Source organism: Danio rerio, chromosome 1, assembly GCF_052040795.2.
Source record: "Danio rerio strain M-AB ecotype USA chromosome 1, GRCz13ab, whole genome shotgun sequence".
Lineage (NCBI taxonomy): Eukaryota > Metazoa > Chordata > Actinopteri > Cypriniformes > Danionidae > Danio > Danio rerio.
In genome coordinates, this window is record NC_141021.1 from 43,410,325 (window position 1) to 43,433,540 (window position 23,216).

At 36.6% G+C, this 23,216-nt stretch overlaps 1 protein-coding gene across 10 annotated transcripts in view; it reads left to right on the forward strand.

The window, feature by feature from the left end:
* Positions 1-23,216, forward strand: part of LOC147837446 (uncharacterized) — a 287,795-nt gene that overhangs the window by 249,632 nt on the left and 14,947 nt on the right. For 5 of the 10 annotated variants that reach the window (XR_015476786.1, XR_015476789.1, XR_015476793.1 and 2 more), the window contains one exon: positions 16,160-16,225. The exons of the other annotated variants lie outside the window; for them this stretch is intronic. The gene's annotated coding sequence lies outside the window, so the exon portion shown is untranslated. Of the gene's footprint in view, positions 1-16,159; positions 16,226-23,216 lie in introns of those variants that run through there. 10 annotated transcript variants of the gene reach the window in all.

Sequence of the window (23,216 nt, forward strand, 5' to 3'; positions counted from 1 at the left end):
ACAAAAGCTCAAATTTATCCAGTTTTACCCACAATTGAAGCTGACAAGTGCTAGCATTGTCTTAACTGATGCTTAACACAGACAAATCTGTCTCTAGGGACTCTAGGGTGTCTTGAACCTGGCAGAATGTCCATGAGCCCACTGAATACACAGCTTTTGAACAGGAGAGCCTCTTTTTTTAACATTAAGTCTAGTAAAAGGACAAAAACATAGCAAGAACCATTCACTGTATCCAAAATAGAGTTGTGAACCAAGAGTGAAACGTCCATGAGCATGCAAAAACTGCAACTCCACTAATAGCTGCAGAATAATAGCTTACAAAGCTTCTTTTGCTTACAACAGGGGAATTTCTCTTCTCACAGTTTTGCTTATCTTTAGCCTTATTTGTGCTGTGAGGGTTTTCATGCTACATAATTGCATTTTCTTCATGGTCTATTATCATAAGCATTATTATTCTGGCCACATAAAAAAGCGTTTTAAATGCAGAATTTTGGCATTGCTTAATTAATGATGCTTGAAAATATTTCAACCAAATGAGCTTAAATATGCGAATGCTGTTCATGACAATTGACTTGCTCTTTTACTGCACTGTGAAATGAATGTACTAAATGATGTAAAAACACCATTCATTTCTAAGTTTCACTTGGATTAAACTCATAACGGGACCTGCCGAAAAGATACAAGGCTTTGCGGAACGGCACTAGCAAGAGCCAGCTGACACATCCACACAAAGCACACAAATGTGATAATCAGCAACAGCCTGCTGCTCAGCGAGATCTACACAGAAACTAGTGTCACATAAAGAAAAGTGTTAAATTCTTCAAACCCTTCTATTGGTAAAAAACGCTCATTTATTTTGTGCAGCGTATAATCCTGACTCATTAAACATTCACAAACACAAGAGTTATTTAATTGTAAATTAGTTAAAATTGGCATCAGTTGTACATAATATAATCTTTTTTCATTCTTTGCCTGTGTTTTAAGTTATGTTGAATGAGGCCTCTACTTTAATGAAACCTTGACCTTTAATGAAACGTGTTTTTTAATGCTTTTAGAAAATATACTGAGTAACCTAAACATAATTATTTCTGCCCAAAAAATACATCAGCAGCACACTAATATAAAAATCGTCGCCATAATAAACATGATTACCATGAGGCCATTATAATTGTGTCATGATTAGTTTTCTAATGCTTTAATTCAGTGGAACAAACTGAATTTGTTATTAAAAGTTCTCATTAAAAGTGTGAATACTCTGTTGAACAAAATGTATTACAGTGTTGCTAATATTAAATGACATTTTAATGACAAATTTAATTTGTATCCCTGTAGTTTTTAAGTAAAGTATATATTTTTTTTTAATTCTATTGTATTGCCATCATGACAATCATGTTTATATGTGCCTCAGTCTGCATTTTTGCTTACATGTGTTTCTCCGGGTGTATTTCGTTCCACATTTCAGATGACAAATCCACTAGAGGGAGCTATCTACATTTTTGTGATTCTGAAATATGTTACTCGGGATGTGTTTTGTTGTACATTTCAGATACACATCCATCAAGTACACATCTAAGAAAAGGCTGGGCTTGTATCAAAGAACAGCTGCCGATGCACTGACCTAAACCCAAACAAAATCCCAAAGCAAACATAAGAGAAAAATTATCTACAACCACATAGATTTACCTTGATCTTTCTCTTTTCTGTAATCACTGAATTTCAATCTCAAATTGGAGTCACAAATATAACATTGCACAAGGTGAGCTACCAAGCAAGCTGACCATATCAAAAAGCTGTCCATATAGAGATAGATAGGTGAAGCAAACATATTCCATTACAACTGTTGAGTTGTTTTGTGTTATTTATTTGACAAAGGGTGATGCAGTAGGTAGTGGTGTCACCTCACAGCAAGACGGTCGCTGGTTCGAGCCTCGGCTGGGTCAGTTGGCGTTTCTGTGTGGAGTTTGTTCTCCCAGCATTCGCATGGGTTTTCTCCGGGTGCTCCGGTTTCTCCCACAGTCCAAAGACATGCGGTGCAGGTAAATTGGGTAAGCTAAATTGTCTGTAGTGAATGAGTGTGTATGGATGTTTCCCAGAGATGGGTTTCAGTAAAACATATGTCGGATAAGTTGGCAGTTCATTCCGCTGTGGCGACCTCAGATTAATAAAGGGACTAAGCTGAAAATAAGATGAATGAATGAATGAATGAGTGATAAAGAACAAGCACAAAAATAACCCTGTATTTGTTGATAATGTTCATGCAAATCATTAGTGTGAAAGGAACACAGGATTTCTGAAGGTTTCTTCAACTCAAATTAAAGACTTTTTAAGACCCTTTAAGACCATTATGATTGAAATTTTAGACTTATACATAAACTAAACATTAAGGATTTTTTTCTAATGGGCCAGCAAGTTCTATAAATAGTTTTTGTATTAATAGAGGATCATGTAAAGGGGCGTGTTGTTTTAGTTTTCTTTCTCTGATTAGGGAATTAAATCTACAGAATGTGCAGTAAAATGCTTAAAAAACAGCTATTGTGAATAATTGTCTCTTTGCAATAAAAAACTTAAACAAAAAAAGTTTTGAGATGGATTATTGGTGATTGGGTGTCGGCTCGGTGGGGCATCATTACCTGGACGCAGGAAAATCAAGACCTGTTTAAAGTGATTTATGACCTACAACCTAATATTTCTGTGAATTTAAGACCTTTTAAGCCATAAAATTTAGTTTTTGAATTTTATACATTTTAAGACTGTTAAAGACAACACAGGGTCATTCTGGTAACGTAGTTCCGCGGATGTTTCTGTCCTGAGAGGTACGTATTTGTGCAGTTCTTATTTTCGAGAATCCGCGAGAGGCCACTGTGTGCACTTTTTCGCACCTCAAATGCCTCTCATGAGAACGCGATGTTCGCGCCCACGCTGTTCTTGCGTAAAAAGCAACCGTACTTGACTGGGTGGCCGGCCAATCGGCCAACCCAGCCACCCTCCTCCTCCTCCTTCTTCCCTAAACCCAAGCAACGATTTAAAAAAGCCATCCAGAAAAAGAAAAGCCCTACTGCACAGTATATACACCATTTTGAGGGATGTAAATGAAAACAATGGTCCTAACATATTTCCTGTTTTACATTTTTCATTTCTAGAGCTTCCGAGAATCCAAAAAGATACACATAATGATAAATAATGGTATCTAAAAATATGAAAGCTGTTTTAACATTAATTTATGACTGAATTGCCTCTTATTGCAACTATGAAATAGTTTGATAACAAGCAGGAAATGTTCATGGACCAATGACATCACCACATTGAAATGGTCTATACACACCTACATACACTGTTATTGTATAGTAATGCTCATTGAGCATTACACAGTCAAAAACTATGCTCTTCTTTAAAAGCTTTTAAATGTAAAAAGTTTTAAATGATCTAATTATCTTTTAGTTATTTTTATTTTGGTTGCATCTTGTTTACTGTGCCACTACAGTACATCAGCACTATATCTACTGCTTTATTTCTTTCTTGGCCTGACTCCTGTTTTTTCTTTTCTTTTAGTTTTATATATTTTCGGCTTGCACTATCGTACTCTCAAGAGTATAGGAAGCATGCTTGCCTTTGAAGCGTAGCTGCTGAGAGAGATGAGAAGATCTGTGTGAGTGAAAGAAAGGGCAGTAGGACAGTTGGGTCACAAGGGCCCTGATTATTTCTGATATTACAGTAATTTCTGTCTCGTGGTGATGAGAGGGATGTTGCAACCAGCATGAGCTAAAAAAAGACCTGGAGGAATAACAGTTAGTGAGGTTTGTTTTGTTATTTTTAAGTAGCTATAAGTGGGTGTAAAAGTGGCACATGTTTTCATATTACTCATATGCTAATCTGGTCCTTTTGTTCCACTTTTAACACGTTTTAACTTTGGCATTTACCTGTGCTAGAAATAATGTTCCGGATAATTAGCAGAAGTGCTTTTGACATTTCTGTGTTTACTTTGTTTTGCTGTGTTTATCGCTCTTTGCTCTGATACAGCAGCATCTCTCAATATTCAGGGCTGAAATTTGTTCTGAAAACCGTGAATTGTAATGGATGACGTGATCGATTGACTTGGCTGTTCACTCCTGAGTGGCTGTTTTTCCTTGATCAAGATTTGATAGCAGCAAACTGATGTAATCTAGCATTTCACACTCCATTCCTAAACCCATAAATTGAACACATAAATGTATGCCGGGAATCAGTCTGGCGACAAATGAAGTTCAGTTGAGGATTGCACTAAAAGAATAATCAATTAACTTTGGCACTGACATTTTACTAGAGAGCAGCAGTTCAGCTCAAAGTCACATTTCATCTTTCATAGCAGGGTCACGATGAGTTCTTCAGCTCTCTTGCGTAATGTGGCAAAATTGTTCAGGTGTAACTAAAAATGGCAACACCTTACAATAACAGAACATCAATAATTATGTGTTAATATGTAAAGTAAACATTACTTTATTATGGACCAATGATGAGTTAATGTATGTGCTAATCATGAACTAACTTTAACTACATCGTGAGTTACATGAGTTTATGTGTGAATAACGGCCTCCTTAATTACTTGTTAGTACATGTTTGTTTGTTAATCAATGTGTTAATTACCATATTAGTCGATGCTTAATTTAACCATCATGAACTCATTTCAATCCTTTATAATTATATTATGACTTTACTTGGAGGGGCACATCATTATTAACTCATTCTTAACTACTCATGAACTCCTAATATGTTAATGTATAATTGTAATATGACTTTACTTGGAGGGGCACATCATCATTAACCCGCTCTTAACCACTCATGAATTTCTATTATGTTAATGTATAATTATACCATGACTTTACTTGGAGGGGCTCATCATCATTAACCCATTCTTAACTACTCATGAACTCCTGATATATTCAACCCAGGCTCATTCTGAAAAATGTAGTCCCTTGGACGTTTTTGGAGACCGCAAAATACGTTGCGAGAGGTACGTATTTTTGCAGTTTTTATTTTCGCGTATCCGCGAGAGACCGAATGCCGTTCGTGTGGCGCTGTTCTCCCATCAATCCACGGGAGGCCACTGTCGAACAACCGTATGTCCGACTGGCTGAATGATTGACTGGTCGACCGGCCATTTGGCTGACCCTCCTTCCTCTTTCCCTGAACCCAACCAACTTTATCGATTGACCCGCCAGCCCGCTTACTTCCTCAAACCCAACCAACTATTTACAAAAACAGTCCAGAAAAAGAAAAGCTCTCATCTGATTTTTTGCTTTTTCAGATTTTACCACATTCTCACACTGTTACGAACTTGTTCACTTTATTTTTTGGATTCTGTTTTTGTGTTACCTGATTTCTGGAACCGCTCTTCCCTGGACTCAAACCTGGTCGTCATGGTGGTCAGCTCTTCTCTGCATCTCAAGTCCGCCGACGTACACGATGAGCTAACTGGACAAACTGGTTGCAGCAGGAAAGCCGACCACATGTAGATAAGCACTCAGCCGGTAAACGGCAAAAGGAGCGGTGTCACGCTGGTTACACTTAGCTCAAACGTAAATGTTAATTAATACAATTATTAACAACATAAACTAACAAGTAATTAAGGTGGCCGTTATTCACACATGAACTTCTGTGACATAATGTTTAGTTTGAATAAATACATCATTATTCATGTACTGTTATTGTAAAGTGTTACCCTAAAAATGAAGGACATTTTACAAAATGTGTTGTGAGCCAGCTGTGACCAGGCCTTCCTGTACTGTAAATCCCAAAGGGCCAAATGATACGTGATGAAAATCTTTGCCGAAGTTCACCATCGCAATCCATCAGCCGCATGTGCTAGTAAATCTTCACGCCTATACCCATCTGAGATTTAGCACTGAACAATCCATTTAGATTTTTTTAATAGAAAGAAATGCATCATGACGGTCTGGCGCACTTCAAATCTTCTGGATGACATTCACGTCTAACTAAAGTCTTTCAGAGAGATATGAATCGGGTGTTGGCCATCTGCCCAGAACACTTCTGTGCATCTCCATTACGCTCATTTAATAACTACTCGATTAATTTCTGATAGGTTTGCTTAATTTGTGTTTGCAAGTTAAAATGAGGTTGAGATGAAGAGCAAACATAGGCAAAGTGATCAGAAGTAGTTGTAATTTTTTTTAATGTGGAGGCTTTAGAGATGTAGGTAAAAATACTGTAAATAAGAGGATCCTAATGAGACTGGATCTCACAGTTGGACAAAAGTGCAGACAATCAGCCAATTCGAATGTTATCACTTGATTGTTATGGTTATTAGTTGATAGATATGGCCCAGTAGGGGCCTTCTGCACCTACACTGAAAAAAAATGATTCAAAGATGATTCCTTGGATTTACTAAATTTTTTTTTACGCTAAGTGGTTGTAAACAATTTATTTGGGCTGAATTTAAACAAACAAATTAAGTTAAACATTATTAAACTTAATTTGTTTGTTTAAATTCAACACAAATAAATTGTTTACAACCACTTAGCTTAAAAAAAATTTAGTAAATCCAAGGAATCATCTTTGAATCATTTTTTTTCATTATTTATTTTTTTATATTATTTATTACATTTTTTGTTATTTGTATTTTATTAATGTCTACCCAGGCGACGCAGTGGCGCAGTAGGTAGTGCTGTTGCCTCACAGCAAGAAGGTCGCTGGGTCGCTGATTCAAGCCTCGGCTCAGTTGGCATTTCTGTGTGGAGTTTGCATGTTCTCCCTGCGTTTGTGTGGGTTTCCTGCGGGTGCTCTAGTTTTCCCCAAAGTCCAAAGACATGCAGTACAGGTGAATTGGGTAGGCTAAATTGTCTGTAGTGTGTGTGTGTGTGTGAATGAGTGTGTGTGGATGTTTCCCAGAGATGGGTTGTGGCTGGAAGGGCATCTGCTGCATAAAAACGTGCTGGATAAGTTGGCGGTTCATTCTGCTGTGGCGACCTTGGATTAATAAAGGGACTAAGCCGACAAGAAAATGAATGAATGAATGAATGTATTAGACAATTTTCCCCTATTTCTATAAACTACTGCGACAACAACATAACTAATATTTAAATGCATTTTTAGGTAGCCTGTAATTCTGTTATAAAGAACTCTGATTTACAGTACAAGCTGTTTTTTATTCTTAGTTTCAATAAACCGCTCCATTATAAGAAAAAAGCCAGACTTCATATGGTTAAACTGTCCCAGAAGGTGTTCTGCAGGAAGCATGGCCATCAATAATTAATCCATTGCCTCATTTCTGATTCAGTGAATGTCCTGTTAGGGTCACTTTAAATATGACACTGAAAGATTGTTATTGGCTCTGGTTCTGACAAAACTAGAAAGTCTATGCTTTTCCACATAAACAAATACTACAGTAATTTATAATAAACCCTATAGTGATTTTTAACCATTAAGTGCATTAGTAGCATTGTAGCATTAATTATAGTCATAAACTGTAATAATCACTGTAGTGTACTTTAGTTTTTACTAACATAAAGTAGTATAAAATAACATGTATTTGTAGAAAACTACATATTTGGTCAATTGTTTATATTCTTATAGTTGTTGTGTTACCACAGCAACTATAAGAATCACCACAACAGATTACAGTAATTCAGGTACTTTACTAATTAGTAATATAGTATACTATAAAACAATATTGTGTGTTCACTATAAATTACTGCATTACTTAAATTTTTTGACATATAGACAAGTATGAGATTATTTACAATTTTTTAAAAATATATACAGTATATGAGCAATTTCACACGCATAGCAGTTCAACATGGCTGTATATAAGCACTGGTGGGACACATACCAGTGACGATATACAGCCATATCGCACTGCTACGAGTGTGATGTTGCATTTACAATTCGACGCATGCGTGTATAAAATAAAACATGGATAGTATAAAAATGATTTTTTATGAGGAACTGCTTTCTTCCACAATTCATTCACACCTTCAGCTGACAGTCAGAACAGCAAAACCATTGCTTATTCACAACAGTACTTCAAAGCTAAATTAATGATTCTCTAGCGTAATGTCTAAAGAGATGACAAAACACGTGATTTTGGTGACATTTTAAGATTATAAGGCTGAACGGCATAAAGTGCCATTAGTCTAGAGGAGAGCTTAATTTGTGAATTGCAAGGTCCCAAAACAGATCAGGGTAATGGATCCGGCATTCTACCCGAGGATGTAGAGGTGTCCCTAACAAAATTGAAGAGAGGGGTTAGGATAGCTGGCCGCTGGATAGCGCAGGGGTGTCAAGGACGTAGATTAAGAGCCGGGGCAGGGGTTGGTTGTCATGGATGAAAGTGAAGAGCATTGGGGAGTCACAGAACAAAATAAAATGGACAGCGGATGGGGTAGAAGGGCGGGTGAGTAGGGGGATCAGTTAAAATAAGGTGCCTGATCAGATATCAGTGGTGCCGGATCCAGCATGTTCTGACATTAAATATTCTCGCCTAAAAAAGCCTCAAAAGGACAGCATGTTGTCCAACTGTAGTGAGTCTATTGACCTGCGTAGTGATAAGTAATACACAAGCGTGAAGAGTGTAAGGCTGTAAGAGTGCTGTTATTGCAGAATATCAAGATTATCATCCAATCAGATTTGAGAACCAGACAGAACTGTTGTAAATATCTCAACATATATCAAAATCATCAATCAATATTCTTTTCAAAATGCTTTTATTTCAGCAACCGCTCCTTATAAATATGTCTTTTTTGAGTAGGGTTGGGTACCAAAACCCGGTGCCATTATAGCACCGGTACCTTGATAACCGGTATGTACCGGTATTAAATCAGCGTATGAATTTCGGTGCCATTTCGGTGCTGCGGCAAAAACATAAGCAGCATCAAAGAGGTGCATGAAAAAAGGCACATGCGTTGTGTCAAAGCATCGATAAACATTTAATTCTAAACAACTTTGAGGAATACAGACAGGCGATATCAGGCGATTCTTATTGTCGCTAGGGAACAGACGCATGCAACGCGAGCAGTACAGCGCTTTCAGTCTGGTTTTCGGTCAGAGAAAGCAAAGCGACGCTCTTCAGATCACAGCCCGTGATCACGTTCATCCATTTTGAACCAACAAATGATCAAAGGAAATGTATTAATATAATACAGTACGAATTGATGTTTACTTTAAACTTTAATTATATTGTTCTATTAAAATGATTTTTTTTAATATTTTGTCAAATAAAAACATTTGTAAAGGTATCCACCATCATTTTGTGGCTAAAAAGTATCGATTCAGGCACCGTTTTGGCACCGTTATCGTTTTAAAAGTATTGATTTAGCACCGGTAACGAAAAAAACCCAAACAATACCCAACCCTATTTTTGAGGACCATGGGGAGACATGTCTGCTAAAACAGCATAAATATACTGTGCAATTGTTCTCTCTCACTTTCCAACCACACACATTAATCATAAAGTCCTCTGTGAATTTTAACTAGGCCAAGAAAGAGTTTTCTCATTTAGTGTTTAACAGCCCCTTAAACTATAAACTCATAGCTCTCCTTTGAAGGACTGACATTAATGCATTCATTTATCATCCTCTTTGTTGGCATATGCATTGGTTACATGACATTTGTGCTTTCAAAATGTTGCAGAGGTTTGTCCAACCATTGGTTCCTGCAGGCAACAAAAGCCATTTATTGTTTCTGTTTGACTGATGACTACTTGGGGCCCAGGGTCAAGTGTGAGCAAAACAAAACAAAAAACGACTGTTGATGAAACTGCAGCCTGAATGATGAATAACAACTGAAGATTGTGTCTAAAAACAAAATAAAAGTGTCTGTGTCCAGCCTAGAGTTAAGTTCAAAAGTTCACATCAAGGAAAAAGAAGAATAAAAACAACACAAAAACACAAGATTATTAATGTTGGCCTCTGGTTGTTACACTAAATAGTTAGGTGAATGTGGGATGATTTACATCCACCACCGTGAACAAGCCTTTATGTCATTTGAACCATTCAGTGTGTGATGATACAGTAAATTCCACCCAGCCTGACCATTACCCATAATTCTATACAACTGTCCTCCATCTTGTCATGGCACTATAAATTCCTAATGCAGTAAATACCTCTGGAATATTTACTGTTGTCTGTTGTTGGAGACATGTCTCAAAAACTACATCTGAAACTGTATAGCATAACTGTAATGCCACCTGTCTAAAATACGAGGTCCTTTGGGATACCATTAAGCTGTAGTGTAAGTTTTTATATATATATATATATATTTTATATATATAAAATGACATCAGAGGTTTGTTTTTACTGAATTCGAACACTCCCTTAGATCTTACACTACAGCTTAATGGGATCCCAAAGGACCTCGTATTTTATACATATATATACATATATATACATACATATATACATATATATATAAATATATATATACACACATACATATACATATATATATATATATATTTGCTTGTGCCATTGTATGGTTTTGTTCCAAAAATTGTATAAACAGATCCCGAATGTTATGGTACTTCTTTACTTTGCCATTTATACTGTAGGTGATTCTTTCCACTGCAATGTAATGTATCCAATCTTTCAGCCAGTGGTCAATGGATGGACTTACTATGTTCTTCCAAGAGAGTGCTATCAAATGCCTTTCAATAACAAGACACATGTCAATCATTTTAGTTTGGTAATCTGAAGTAAAAACATAACATGGAACAAATCTGAATCAAAAACAGGACATACTGTAATGTCATAAAATTCAGCATTAAAACTGAATGCCTTTGTTGGTTCAGATGGTCTAGTGGTTAGTGTACCGACATGTGCAACAGTGCTGCGGGCATCTCGAGTTCTATCTTCCTGTCATCATACTGTCCTGTCAAATAAAGGTTAAAACTTCCCCCAAAATGTATAAACAGGTTTTCATAAGCATTTCTGTACTATTTAAAATGCTATCAAACAACAAGTTCACCTTAGCATGCAGCAAAGTTTCAGTAAGCTCTGTCTCAAAATATATGACAAAATATATATATATATAATTTCGGTTTGTCTCATAAATGTGTGGTCACACTTTATTTCGATGGTCCGTTTGTTTAATTTGAGTTACATTGCATCTACATGCCAACTTATTCTTATTAGATTATAAGTAGTCTTTTAGGTTGGGGTTAGGATTAGGTTTAGTGTAAGCTGACATGTACTTGCAAACTTTCTTATAGTCTGTAAATGTCTGTTAAAGGAGAAGTATCAGCAGATATTAAGCAGAATGCTGGGTTCATACTAAATGCAAAGCACTGGATTACTTGCTCTAGTTTACTCATTGAATGTTTTTTTTTTCTTGCACAAATGTTTAGCTTGAGTTCAATTATTTAAACTTGCATGCTAGACACAATCAAGGAAAAATTGTGCCCCATTGCAAGGCCTATACCTGCCCATTTTGATTGATTTCGGATGCATTTTACTTACCTTTGCAATTGTTGTAAACAGTATAAGCCCGGGAGTGTTCAATCCTGTTCCTGGAGGGTCTTTGTCCTAAATATTTTAGCTCCAACCCTACTGAAACATACCTCAAACATCTAATCAAGGCCTTCCAGACAGTGTCAATGCAAATATGAAGACTTAAAGGCCCTAAGAAATTAAAATAAAGTGTTTTAGATGTCAGCATCAGTATTGATAATTTTTAGGATATCTATTAGCTCAATAGTGACAAAATTTTTAAGTTTAGAAGATCTAAAACTGATGTAAACATGTAAGACTTGTAGCGTGCCACTTCTTCCTAAATGGATCAATGTTTTTTATCAAATCACATAATACTTCCGTTTCTTGTCAAATCATGACCAATCACATGCTCTCTACTATCTGACATGCCCGCCCCCTTCAAGATGCTTTACATTTGATGCGCTTGAGCTCAACCACTCCCACTATTGATAAAGACTGGGATAAAGCAAAACACTATTGTCTATTTTTTTAAAGGGGAAGAGCTACACTTTGTCCACTTTGTTTCGGTTGAGATTATGTCAAACATTGAATGAAAATATACATTTCAAAGCACTTTATGGGACCTTTTAAGTGCAAGTCTAATGGGTTTGATGCATTTGAAGTGACACAACAACTTTGCATTGCATGTTGCAATTTCCCCCAGTCGTAGTTATACAAATGAACCATTGTGTTATCTGTAGCCCATAAAATCACCCAGTCTCAGAACATGACTGCTGTCATAAGCAAAGAAAACAAGGGGACAATCATTATTGTTGTAATTTAGCCCTAAAATGGTGTCTGGATAATCTTTTGGATAGTCTACTGATTAGTAATTTATGTAGACATAAATGGCAGTTTAAACATTTTATGTAGGATTATCTCGTCTTCCTATGCACTCTGAATGCCATCTGCTAACTCCGCAATCTTCACAGTGGCTCTTCAGAGAGCACCTTCTGTGCCCAAGTTCATGACTGTGGGAACTGTACACAGAGCAGACGGCCCTTAGTGAGATAAGTGTGCGATGCATCCTAGAGGCATCATGACACTCAAAAGCCTCATATTGTGACATATTCAGAGCCAGCGGTAAGACTTACCTTTACTATATTTTGAGGAAAGAGTCCAGCTAATGGATATGTCTGTGTGTCAGTATGCACTTTTCATCTCTGCATGTGTGTTTAGTTGAGGTTATCGATGCATTAACTTGCCCGAACTTTCCAAATAACAGTCTGAGATGAAAACAAAATCTCAGCGGTATCTAAATGCAAGACCATCTCTACATCAGCTTATCAGCTTCTTTCTCTCTCATAAACTCATCCCAGCGTCTCCTTTTCTCTCGTATTCTCTCTGATCAGCGAGATCACAGGCTGACACTAATAGTTTCAAACATCTTTAAACATTTTGTCTTTCTAATCATCCATCAAAATGAACAAACGAGTTTCAACAATAAAAAAGAATCACATTTCATCTGGTTTATTTGATGTCAATCATGTTTGTTTGCAGCAATTCGGAAAGCGCACACAAACTAATTAATAAATCTGTTTTTTTTCTTTGTTTTGCTTTTGCAGAAATTGTTTGTAGCTCATGATTCATTGGTGTTTATTTACAACATTTGAATCACATTGCGAGACCTTGATCTTCGGTACGACAACTTTGATGCTGAAAATCTGACTTTCATAGACTTGGAAATATTGTGTTGTGCTTGCAAATTATGGTAAGAAACAAAGGTAATGAGCTGCTGTATACTTTCTTCTTTTAATTTAACAGATTTCTTTTGTAGAATGTATGGTTTTGTTATGCATGAAGTCTTTGCAATAACTTGAAATGCAGCACAGCAATGGGACACTACTTGAAGGGTAATCTTTACCAATTTCCTTCACAAATTGCCCTTCAACAAGGCTATTAGGGAAGTGTACATACCATATAAGGGTACTTAAAGAAAGTAATTTTGGAATTTATAGCCACATACAGATGTTGACTTCACAATTCCTTATAAAGCCAGATTGTAATTTCAAAATAGTAATTATACACTTACTGGCCACTTTATTAGGTACACCTTACTAGTACTTTATTGCTTTTGCCTTAATCTTTTGTGGCATAGATTCAACAAGGTACTGGAAATATTCCTCAGACATTTTGGTCCATATTGACATGATAGCATCATGCGGTTACTGCAGATTTGTCAGCTGCACATCTATGATGTGAATCTCCTCTTGCACCACATTCCAAGCGTGCTTTATTGGATTGAGATCTGGTGACTGTGGAGGCCATTTGAGTACAGTGAACTCATTGTCGTGTTCAATAAACATCTTAGATGATTCGTGCTTTATGACATGGTGCATTATCCTGTTGGAAGTAGCCATTAGATGTTGGGTACACTGTGGTCAAAAAAGGGATGGACATGGTCAGCAACAATGCTCAGGTTGGCTGTGATGTCGACACAATACTTAATTGGTACTAATGGGCCCAAAGTTTTCAAAGAAAGTATCCCCCACACCATTACACCACCACCAGCAGCAGCCTAAACCATTGATATAAGGCAGGATGAATCCATGATTTCATGTTGTTGATGTCAAATTCTGACCCTACCATTCCAATGTCACAGCAGAAATTGAGACTCATCTGACCAGGCAACATTTTTCCAATCTTCTATTGTCCAATTTTGGTGAACTTGTGCGAATTGTAGCCTCAGTTTCCTCCAGTTTTCACAGGAGTGGCACCCGGTGTGGTATTCTGCTGCTGTAGCCCATCTGCCTCAAGGTTCGGAGTGTTGTGCCTTCAGAGATGCTCTTCTGCATACCTCAGTTGTAACGAGTGGTTATTTGAGTTACTGTTGCCTTTCTATTAGCTCGAATCAGTCTGGCCATTCTCCTGTAACCTCACATCAGCAGTTTCTGAAATACTCAGACCAGCCTATCTGGCACCAACAATCATGCCACATTTAAAGTCAGTTAAATCACCTTTCTTCCCCATTCTGGTGCTCGGTTTGAACTGCAGCAGATCGTCTTGCCCATGTCTACATGCTTTAATGTATTGAGTTCCTGCAATGTGATTGATTAAAAAAATGTGCATTAAAAAGCAGTTGGAGAGGTGTACCTAATAAAGTGGTGAGCAAGTGTACGTCCCATATATTTAGTAGGCCTATTAATCTAACTATTGTTAGATTTGTTAGTGTATAGAGGAATAAATCAATCTTTGATCAATTAAGCAGTGGTACGGAAATGTGTCTGTTCCAGAATTAAGCGAGCAGCAAAGTTCAAGTTTTTAGATTACACACTGCACAACTAAACTAATTACAAACTCCTCTAAAACTCATCGTATAGTTCAGTGGGCTGTCAAGTAACTCTTTCCCAATGAAAAATAAATAAATAAAAATCATTGCAAGACTAAAGCACCAGCTTAAGTCTCATTTACCATAGCTTTAGTTTGCTCACTTTCCCTTGGGCTGTAAACTCAGGGAGCAGTGATGCATGTGGAATACTGAGATGTAAGCAGTAAGAATGTCTTCGATATCCCGGAATATATATATATATATATATATATATATATATATATATATATATATATATATATATATATATATATATATATATATATATATATATATATATACAAAAAAATCGAGAATTATTTTTAATAAAATGTGCCACTTGCACCTTCCAGAATCACACATACATGTACACAAAATGCTACTAATAATGATGTCATATAGACAATCATTTAAATACATGCTTTCTAATACACCCCTCTCACTGTCCGGATTTCTCAAAATGACCTCTGAGGCAACTGTGAACATACTCAAGATATGACAAAATTTAGCCAATCAGTGTCCTAAGTTAAGCCAGAAATCTAAGCCAAAAAGTATACAGTAGGGGCAAATTTGTATCTAACAAAGGTTTGATTGTTGATAGAGGTAAACAAGGCAAGATGATTATGATGGCATAATGGAGGTGTGTATTAGACAGTTATAGGACATTGCTGCATATTTCTGGTTGTATCCATATGGTATCTACAGTATATGCAGTCAGATTAAGCTGGGTCATCTTTTGGCAGCTGTGGTTGCCAGGTTTTTATTTATACTGTTCATTCAATAAAATAACATTATTATTATTATTTTTTTTTTATTATTACACTTGGACAGCACAGTGGCTCAGTGGTTAGCACTGTCACCTCACAGCAAAAAGGTTGCTTGTTCGAGTCCCGGCCTGAGCAGTTGGCATTTCTGCGTGGAGTTTGCCTGTTCCTGCGGGTGCTCCTGTTTCCCCTACAGTCCAAAGACATGCATTATAGGTGAATTGAATAAACTAGATCATTCATAGTGTATGAGTGTGTATAGGTGTTTTCCACAACCCAGGCTCATTCTGAAAACATACCTCTATATACATTTCTGGAGGCCGCGAAATACATCCCAGGAGGTACGTATTTTTGCGCCTGCTGTTCTCACATAAACCCACCAGAGGCTGCTGCTGACTGACTGTTTGACTGACTGACTGATCTACCAAAAGACTGACCCACCCTCTTCCTTTCCTAAAACCAACCAGTTTTAACAATTGACTCGCCCACCCACTTCCATAAACCTAACCGACAATTTTCAAAAGATTTTTAGCAGGTTTTCAGATTTTAACACATTCTCACCCTGTTATTTACTTGTTTGTTTTATTTATGTCTTACCTACTTTCTGGAACCATTCTTCGATGCGTCCCAAGTCCGCCAACGTACATGATGAGCAAAAGGGACAAACTGATTACAGCTGGAAAGACGTCCACACGGAGGTAAACAGTCAGCTGGTAAGCGCAAAAAGGAATGCCGTCATACCACCCCTTAGCGTTCATTTAAAAAAATGAAATGCACCCAAACGTACCTCTAGCTAAATAATTTGCAGTCTCCAGAAACATGTACCTGTATAGACCTATGTTTTCCGAATGAGCCAATCTTGGTTTTCCACTTTTGGACTGAATAAATGTATTATGCTGTGTATACCTAGATTGTGACTTATTATTATTATTCTTATTATTATTATTATTATTATTATTATAAATCCTAATTAGTTTTATAAACAAAAACTACTTGTGTAATTTAAAAGCAATTCTCCAAATTGATGGGTATTGATGGACTATTATATAACAGCTGTGCTTTTATTCACAAACGATTATGCTTATTAATTAGCGGGGAAAACGCTTCGTATATGTCCTCACTGTTTTTGCTATTGACATATATTCTTAAACAGACCCTTTTCACAAGGCTGTTATGATGTGTTTAAGGATCATCATAATCTTAAAGTTTTTAATATTTAGACTTGATGTATGTATTTAGATTAGATGTATGAACATTTATATGCATTAATATATGCATTATATCATCTTAACGTCAAATTACAAAAAATCCTCTTGCTGCCGTCATCATTCTATCACAATCACCAGTGATCCAGGCTTGTAGATCGCTGGAAATCATTCATTTTTAGTCAGGACAGCAAATCTGTCACCATATGGATTACAAATCCTGTCATGCACCACATAATCACACCTGTTCTGGTTTTCCACTGATTACTAACACATTGCTGAGTCTTGTTTAACTATATTGTGAACATTACAATGCATTTCCTTTGCCTTGCCATGTTTGACCCTTGCTTTGTTCTGGTTGTTTATGTTGCTTGTACTGCCAGTACTGACCATTAACCTTTTTATTGACCACAATTCTGGATTCCCTACGTGTATCTGTTTGCTCCTGTTATGACAATTGCTTGCCTGGCCATTCTCATAATAAACCTGCATTTGGATCCTCAACTGTCCTCAACTGTCTAGCAATGATCTCCACTGTGCTATAAATGTGATTGTTTACATGTTTCATCAGAAGATATCATTTTAAAAGTTATACATCATTAGATTATACAGTTTAAAGTAATGTTCTCTATTTATTTTGAAATATTTGGAAATAAATAAGGAAATTACCATGGCAACTTTAATGTAAGATAGTTTGGCATATTTACCTTTGGCCCTCAGCTCTAAGTGATATTTGGATTTTGGCCCTTGATTCGAAAAAGTTTGGGCACCCCTGGATTAATGGAATATGATATCAGATCTGCTCTTTTTCCAAAAATACATATGCTTACTACACAGTGTCTGACACGATTGGTTGCCAAAAATACACTGCATGGTTTATGCATCATGTGTCCTAATATACATCTTGTATGCACAGATAAAACACCTCACACATTTCCAACAGTCATTCAAGGTCAAACACTTTCTTTTTTCAGAATCTGTCCTTAGCGGCCAAACCACAACAGTGACGGTGCTCAGAGTTGACATGGCATCACAAAACACACACAAGCACACGTAGAACTCTATCACACTCACATGTACGCAGTCACAAAAAAACACACACACACACAAATTTCCCATCTGTGCAGTCTGTTCTTGCCGTAGTCATGTCAGTGCATCACAGCAGGTAGCAGCAATAGCCGAATGAGGTGTCAATGTGAGCTATGAAGATATGACAGGTTTTATAAGTTCAGTGCCAGACTACAGACTCATAGGTACCATCTTGTTTTACTGCCTCTCCATGCACGGATCTCACCAAACCCAACCACGGCATGGATTTAAAGCACTACATGCTACATTTATAGTGGTAGTTAATGAGATTGCAGCTGCTATAGTGTAATATTTTCTTTTTATAATCTTGATGAAATCCAGAAGTTGTCCCAGGGATGTGAAGTTTGTGAGGTCGAGCTCACGCAGCATTTTTTCAGCGTGTGTTTTGCTGACCCACTCACTCTGTGTGACACTGACTTACCTGAGAGCCAGCAGAGTGAGGAGCTTGACAAACTGCCAAGCACAAACACAGACTTTTCCTCTCTCTGTATAGCTGACACCATAACGCCTCGGGCCAACAGAACTGAAACAGAGGGAGTCAGGATGTCCAAATGTTGCTAGATTCTTCAATCAGAAGCAGAAACTGCACCTTCTCCAGGGTTGTAAATATATCTCTCCTCAGTATTAACTATTCATGCGTTTAAGGCTTGATATAAAGTATATTCCAACAGAATCAGGCCAAATAAGGTTTGTTTTAGGATTTTTGAAACAGCTTGTCAATGCAAACTTAGCTGAGAACTCTGCTTTAGCTGGCAAACACCTTCAAACAATCATTGGCCGATAACATTGGTAGACATAAGCTGCGTTGGAAATTGCTTTTGAAAAACAATATGTGAGCCGAGTAGCTTGTCTGAATTCATAGTATTCTAAAAAACAGTAGGTGAGAAGTAAATTGATGACTTACTTCTCCTGGCAGGATTTTGTAATGTGAATTCAATGAACACTTTCCTACCCCATGATCACATGTGAGAAAATTAATAAATGTGAGTGAAGCAGCTGATGCAGATTGGACACGTGATGTTGACAAATGGTGGATCTGGTATGTCCAAATTCCATTTATACTATATAAAACATACTTTTCAGTGTAGTAAATTCAAATGCACTAGGTTGTGACTCCTTCTTTGTTCATTTCTTCTGGTCAGTCTGTTGAGGTCAGACATGAAGTAATATCTTTTTAATTGTACAATTCCTTTTCCTTTGTTGCTGGCTATATGAAAGCTTGCTAGACATGATTACATATTCTGCTAAAAATTGTTCTTAAGAACACTGAATATGCCAGAATGGTATTACTACTAGAATGACAATGTGATGGTTCATGAGATGGAATTGTACTAAATGTTTGTCATATATACACTACCGTTCGAAAGTTTGGAGTCTGTTTTTTTTTTAACAAAATTATTCAAAAACACTTTATTTTGAGTATAGCTAAACTCTCTGCTTAATATCTGCTGACACTGCGCCTTCAATAGACACTTAACTGACCATAAGAAACTTTGCAAGTACATGCCAGCTTACACTAAAATAAAAACCGCTAAATTTCGCGATGTAAAATCCATAATAATAACTCCAGTATAGTAGTTCCACAACATTCTGAGACTCGATGACACTCAAATACCCTGTCAGTAATGCCTAATGGCTGGTAATGGGCTTTTTACAGTGTCTGCTATAAGGTTAATGTTGTTTTGGTGTGTTTACATAGGTGAATATGGCCACTGGGTAAATGCACAGTACTGTTACAATCTTATTGCCACATAATATCGTTATGATAACATAATATATGCCTTCAGTGATTTCCTGAAGATAAATACAAAACAAATAGCACAACTGATATAGCTACAGCAGTCGCGATCATCTGATCGTCATATGAAGCAAGAGATCGCGATGACATATGATGACGTGTGCAGGTGCTGTAGTGCTGTCCCACGTCTTAGGTGTAAATTTTTAAAGTCCTTACCCTCAACCCTCGGTTAAGGGTAAAAATAAAAAAATTGAATTGGGTTTGGGCTTTAATCTAACACTAAAATTCATTTCAGGATAAACAAGTTCCTTTGTATAACTAGTAATTCTTGTATGTATTGCTTCTTCTTGTTTAATCGCTAAATACCTCCTAAATTGTAAGTCACTTTGGACAAAAGGGTCTTTTAAATGACTAAATGTAATCGTAAATTTGTTCTCTAAGCAAAAATCTGATTGAAGTCCAACATAAGTTTCTTAAAATCTATTCGATGTTTACTGACCGATCAAATTTACACTGCAAAAAAATGCTTTTCTTACTTAGATTTTTTGTCTTGTTTCTAGTCCAAATATCTTCAAATTCTTAAATCAATAAGCATTTTCTACACAAGCAAAACTTATTGTCTTGTTTTAGGAAATAATATGCCAAAATGAAGTAAGTTTTTCCTTAAAACAAGCAAAATAATCTGCCAATGGGGTAAGCAAAATAATCTTGTTTTTCAATTTGTGATAAGATTATTTTGCTTACCCCATTGGCAGATTATTTTGCTTGTTTTAAGGAAAAACTCACTTCATTTTGGCATATTATTTCCTAAAACAAGACAATATGTTTTGCTTGTGTAGAAAATGTGTCTTGATTTGAGATCTTTTAGATATTTGGACTAGAAACAAGACAAAAAATCTAAGTAAGAAAAGCATTTTTTGCAGTGTAGCCTTATTTTAGCCAAGACACATCTCTTGGACATATATTAGATCTCTTTTAAACAGTATTTGTGTAGTGGGAACTGATACATCTTAAAAAAGAGGACTTGTAGTTTTCATCAATAAAGAGTGTTTTGGACAAGGCCATATCACCAAAATGTTGCTCCAAATTTCTCCATTTTTCATTTACCTGCGATGTGTTTCAAAATGATGGCTTTTTGTTTTGTGGTTTACTCCCCGTCAGCTTTAGCATTATTACTTGTGTGAGGATTCCCATCATACGGACTGACACCCTAATCAGTAACTGCCTTCTTGCTATTTTGGCATCTTATTACTTTCCATCTGCCGTAATTGCCTGTGCAGCCAGTGGATTGAAATTCTATTGGTATTGCGTGTTGACTGTAAACAGTATGCGCTGATATTATGAGATGTGTTATCCTGCTCTGCCACAATTTCTGCTTTTGCAGAAAATAAAACGGTAAGCATTTTGGAAATTGTAATGATTTAATTGTTTCCAGAGCAATAGTTCTGTGTTTGTCTTATCAACAACAAGGGTTTAGATGTTAAAAAATAGGGCTTCATTAGTGACTAAATGAATCTTTAAAGATAACAAGTTTTCATCCAAAAATTCAGACAATAGTACACAGATTGAGATTAGGGTTTACAGACGTTTTAGCTCAGTTGTTTCATCTAGTCTCCTATCTTGTGAGTAAATGTCAGGACATACAAACACGTTCAACACAAATCTGAAAGCGGGCTAAAGTGACGTTTAAGTGAGGTTGTCTGCGAGGACAGAAGAAGACGGGCAGATTGTCAGCGTGGAGAAGGATTAGCATGTTGCAGAACGTGATAAGCCTTATCTCTTCTGCCAACAGCACAAGTCATAGACAACTCTCTGTCACAGCTCAAGTAAAATCACTTTAAGTAGATTCAACATGAAAGTTCACCTTTATTTTTAACTTTGCAGAGACAAGATTGATTAGTTAGCTGGATTTTGGTGAGCCGCTATGAAAATCATTTTTAAGGGTTCATTCAAACACCCTACTGTGACTTTCTCACATTCATTACAATCCAAAAGGATAAGGCTCTTGTTCATTATAAAACATCAACAATTTCAAACACCAAAAAGGTCATTGGTTGTCAAAGACATAATGAATTGAGTTTTTTAAGACAAACAATCAATGGATATGACACTTTATAATGCCTTTATAATCTTTTTGGATCTATTTGGAAAAAGTGCCATGAAAATAGTGACGTGTCGAATACTTATTTCTTTCACTGTAAAATCACTATAGTTTCTCAGAGATGGGTTGCAGCTGGAAGGGCATATGCTGGATAAGTTGGCGGTTTATTCCACTGTGGCAACCCCCGATTAAAAAAGGGACTAAGCCGAAAAGAAAATGACAAAGAAATGAAAATCATTATATAGACATTGAAAATAATGTAGTTTGGAATTGGAAAAATGTGGTTGGGAATTAAATTATTAAAACCTTGTCCTCTATAATAATTTTGGTAGTCTTTTTTTTAGAAAAGCGCAGCAGAGTTTTTTTTTCTTTTTTTTTTTTTCTTTACAGCAATAAGATTTCAGAATGACATAAGCAAAAACTGTTTGTCATTTGTGGGCAAACTATATATGAAGTAGAAAAAAAACAAAAATCTTTAATCTATTTTACCCACCCACATTTCAAACTTAATTATCTATAAATTACTTTGGTAAGGATGTTTTTTTTATAGAAACAAAAGATCAGCTGGCTTAAGTTTTAAGTGTTGCTTTTGAGCAACCAAGCTATTCATGATCAAACAGCATTTCATCTTCTCTCAGCTTTTCTCAATCCTCCACTTCTTACACCTTGGTGACAGAGGACTACAGATGAGGGTTATGGGGTGCGTGTGTGCGTGTGTGCAATGAATGGAAAGAGGTCACACGCAATATTCCGTCTCAAAGCTACTCAGAGTCAGACATTTAAATGGAGCCTCTGCCTCTTTTGACTCAACTCATTTTGCATGCTGATAAGTTCAGCTTCTGTGTGTGTGTGTATGCATGCATGACTTCATGCTTTTAAGATTTATGCATGCAGATACACTGTATTTACTGATACATGCAAAATATATCACAGGATTTTTAAATAACCTTTGCGTTTATAACCATTTTGATATTACTTGGTTTAAAATAAAATCTGCAATAAAGTGTGGTGATGCTCATGAATCTTGTCCTTTGGCTATTTCGAGGCCTGGTATGATCTAATATATTGCATATGCAACTGCACATTTCAGTCAGGATGAATTATGCAATCTGGATGGGAAAATATCTTACAGGTTTTTTTTTTTTTTCCACATTAGCTATAGAAAAGATTTAGAGACAGTAGTATTTCACTGCTGACTCTAATGGAAAATACAGTACATCCTGTTGCCTGTAGTAAACAGACAGGGTCTGCCTGTCGCAGAAGAGAAGACATTGGCTTACAAAGACATTTTTACAGCTTTTTTGCTGCACAAAGGTGTTCTTAGAGCTTTGTATGATTACAGTTGAATCCAACCCAGGCTCATTTTGATTATGTACCCCTAAATACATTTCTGGAGAGCGCCAAATATGTTCCGGGAACTACGTTTTCTTCTTGTATAATTCCACCAGAGGCTGCCGTCGACTGACTGACCGATCAACTGCCCCACCCTCCTCCTTCCCTAGACCCAACCAATGGTGTTTTCAAAAGCACCGATTGACCAGCACCCACCCACTTCC